We start from the raw sequence: 4,463 nt of genomic DNA, 5'->3' as shown, positions 1-4,463 counted from the left end.
AACAATATCATTGTCAACATCTTTATTCTTTTGCATATCACACAAATCAATGAAGCTATTTAGATGAGTAGCGGCATCTTCACTAGGAAGGCCGGCGAATTGATCTTTCATGACAAGATTCAACAAAGCAGCATTGATTTCACAAGATTCAGTATCGGTAAGAGGAGCAATCGGAGTTCTAAGGAAATCATTATTGTTGGTATTGGTAAATTCACATAATTTGGTATTATCTTGAGCCATCGTGACAAACAAGCAATCCAACACACGAGCAAACAAGAAGCAAGCGAAAAACAGGCGAACGAAAAAAGAGAGGGCGAATAAAACGGCAAGGGTGAAGTGGGGGAGAGGAAAACGAGAGGTAAATGGCAAACAATGTAATGCTGGAGATAAGGGTTTGTGATGGGTACTTGGCATGTTGGCTTTTGCGTAGAACTCCCCGGCAACTGCGCCAGAAATCCTTCTTGCTACCTCTTGAGCACTGCGTTGGTTTTCCCTTGAAGAGGAAAGGGTGATGCAGTAAAGTAGCGTAAGTATTTCCCTCAGTTTTTGAGAACCAAGGTATCAATCCAGTAGGAGGCTACGCGCGAGTCCCTCGCACCTACACAAACAAATAAATCCTCGCAACCAATGCGATAAGGGGTTGTCAATCCCTACACGGTCACTTACGAGAGTGAGATCTGATAGATATGATAGGATAATATTTTTGGTATTTTTGTGATAAAGATGCAAAGTAAAGTAAACAAAATAAAAACGATGCCAGAAATAGCTTGTTGTCGGGAGATTAATATGATGGAAAATAGACCCGGGGGCCATAGGTTTCACTAGTGGCTTCTCTCAAGAGCATAAGTATTTTACGGTGGGTGAACAAATTACTATTGAGCAATTGACAGAATTGAGCATAGTTATGAGAATATCTAGGTATGATCATGTATATAGGCATCACGTCCGAGACAAGTAGACCGACTCCTGCCTACCTCTGCTACTATTACTCCACACATCGACCGCTATCCAGCATGCATCTAGAGTATTAAGTTCATAAGAACAGAGTAACGCTTTAATCAAGATGACATGATGTAGAGGGATAAATTCATGCAATATGATAAAAAAACCATCTTGTTATCCTCGATGGCAACAATACAATACGTGCCTGGCTGCCCCTACTGTCACTGGGAAAGGACACCGCAAGATTGAACCCAAAGCTAAGCACTTCTCCCATTGAAAGAAAGATCAATCTAGTAGGCCAAACCAAACTAATAATTCGAAGAGACTTGCAAAGATAACCAATCATACATAAAAGAATTCAGAAGATTCAAATATTGTTCATAGATAAACTTGATCATAAACCCACAATTCATCGGTCTCAACAAACACACATCAAAAGAAGATTACATCGAATAGATCTCCACGAGAGAGGGGGAGAACATTGTATTGAGATCCAAAAAGAGAGAAGAAGCCATCTAGATAATAACTATGGACCCGAAGGTCTGAGGTAAACTACTCACACTTCATCGGAGAGGCTATGGTGTTGATGTAGAAGCCCTCCGTGATCGATGCCCCCTCCGGCAGAGCTCCGGAACAGGCCCCAAGATGGGATCTCACGGGTACAGAAGGTTGCGGCGGTGGAATTAAGTTTTTGGCTCCGTCTCTGATCGTTTGGGGGTACGTAGGTATATATAGGAGGAAGGAGTACGTCGGTGGAGCAACGTGGGGCCCATGACGGTGGAGGGCGCGCCTGGGGGGGGGGGGGTAGGCGCGCCCCCTACCTCATGGCTTCCTGTTTGATTTCTTGACGTAGGGTCCAAGTCCTCTGGATCATGTTCGTTTCGAAAATCACGTTCCCGAAGGTTTCATTCCATTTGGACTCCGTTTGATATTCTTTTTCCGCGAAACTCTGAAATAGGCAAAAAAAATAGCAATTCTGGGCTGGGCCTCCGGTTAATAGGTTAGTCCCAAAATTAATATAAAAGTGAATAATAAAGCCCAATAATGTCCAAAACAGAAGATAATATAGCATGGAGCAATCAAAAATTATAGATACGTTGAAGACGTATCAAGGGTCAGGTTTCATTCTAGCATTAAGAGATCGCTACTTCCATTTAGCTAATAATTTCTTAAGATCACTTCTATCATTGCAAGCTAAAATAGCTCTAGCTGATTCTTCATCCAAAACATAACCCTCAGGCACAACAGGCAATTCATATTTATTGGGAGTCTTCATCATCACTATCTTCAATATTATCAGTTTCAATAATTTCATTCACTCTAGCCCTAGCAAGTTGTTCATCAAGAAATTCACCAAGTGGCACAGTAGTATCAAGCATAGAAGTAGTTTCATCATTAGTATCATGCATAGCAGAAGTGGCATCATCAATGACATGCGACATATCAGAACGAATAGCAGAAGCAGGTTTAGGTGTCGCAAGCTTACTCAAAACAGAAGGTGAATCAAGTGCAGAGCTAGATGGCAGTTCCTTACCTCCCCTCGTAATTGAGGGATAAATTTTTGTTTTCTCGTCTTTCAAGTTCTTCATAGTGACCAGCAGATATAAATCCGAAGTGACTCAAAGAATAGAGCTATGCTCCCCGGCAACGGCGCCAGAAAATAGTCTTGATAACCCACAAGTATAGGGGATCCCAACAATTTTCGAGGGTAGAGTATTCAACTCAAATTTATTGATTCGACACAAGGGGAGCCAAAGAATATTCTCAAGTATTAGCAGTTGAGTTGTCAATTCAACCACACCTGGATAACTTAGTATCTGCAGCAAAGTAATTAGTAGCAAAGTAGTATGGAAGTAACGGTAACAGTAGCAAAAGTAATATTTTTGGGTTTTGTAGTGATTGTAACAGGAGCAACGGAAAAGTAAATAAGCGAAGAACAATATGTGAAAAGCTCGTAGGCATTGGATCGGTGATGGAGAATTATGCCGGATGCGGTTCATCATGTAACAGTCATAACATAGGGTGACATAGAACTAGCTCCAATTCATCAATGTAATGTAGGCATGTATTCCGAATATAGTCATACGTGCTTATGGAAAAGAACTTGCATGACATCTTTTGTCCTACCCTCCCGTGGCAGCGGGGTCCTAATGGAAACTAAGGGATATTAAGGCCTCCTTTTAATAGAGTACCGGAACAAAGCATTAGCACATAGTGAATACATGAACTCCTCAAACTATGGTCATCACCGGGAGTGGTCCCGATTATTGTCACTTCGGGGTTGCCGGATCATAACACATAGTAGGTGACTATAGACTTGCAAGATAGGATCAAGAACTCACATATATTCATGAAAACGTAATAGGTTCAGATCTGAAATCATGGCACTCGGGCCCTAGTGACAAGCATTAAGCATAGCAAAGTCATAGCAACATCAATCTCAGAACATAGTGGATACTAGGGATCAAACCCTAACAAAACTAACTCGATTACATGATAAATCTCATCCAACCCATCACCGTCCAGCAAGCCTATGCTGGAATTACTCACACACGGCGGTGAGCATCATGAAATTGGTGATGGAGGATGGTTGATGATGACGATGGCGACTAATTCCCCTCTCCGGAGCCCCGAACGGACTCCAGATCAGCCCTCCCGAGAGGTTTTAGGGCTTGGCGGCGGCTTCGTATCGTAAAATGCGATGAATCCTTCTCTCTGATTTTTTTCTCCCCGAACACGAATATATTGAGTTGGAGTTGAGGTCGATGGAGCGTCAGGGGGCCCACGAGGCAGGGGGCGCGCCCCCCACCCTCGTGGACAGGGTGTGGGCCCCCTGACGTGGATTCTTCTTCCAGTATTTTTAATATTTTCCAAAAATATGTTTCGTGGAGTTTCAGGTCATTCCGAGAACTTTTGTTTCTGCACATAAATAACACCATGGAAAGTCTGCTGAAAACAGCGTCAGTCCGGGTTAGTTCCATTCAAATCATGCAAGTTAGAGTCCAAAACAAGGGCAAAAGTGTTTTGAAAAGTAGATACGACGGAGATGTATCAACCGCCTCGAGAACGGTCGCCAGTGCGAGCCCAGCTACTGGCAATGAGCGCCCATGGCTGCACCAGGGCCAAGCACAGGCCCACGCCACTGCGAGAAGAGAAGGCCCCGCCTCCGCCGTCTGCGCGGGGGATTTGCCTAGCCGCATCCTTCGGTGGCGACGAGGAGGGTGGAGAGAGACGGGGGCTAGCGGCGACCGCGGTTTTGGTCTCCACCGTGTCACTCTGGAAGGAGTGATGTGGGGGCGAGATGTGTTTTAACCAGGTCTAATTTAAGTAAGTAGGAATCGGCCAGGTGTTTGCCGAGGTGAACTGACGACCAGGCATAGTGAGCTCTTGCATATTCAAGTTGTCGATAATAGGAAATTCCATGGACCGTCAAACCAACCATTGCATATTCAATTGCAATTTGGCAAATTTGCATTCAGGCTTTCTAAGTCTTAGTCGAATGAGACTTAACAAAGTCTTAG

This window comes from Aegilops tauschii, chromosome 5 (assembly GCF_002575655.3).
Source record: "Aegilops tauschii subsp. strangulata cultivar AL8/78 chromosome 5, Aet v6.0, whole genome shotgun sequence".
Lineage (NCBI taxonomy): Eukaryota > Viridiplantae > Streptophyta > Magnoliopsida > Poales > Poaceae > Aegilops > Aegilops tauschii.
This window is presented reverse-complemented; position numbering follows the sequence as displayed.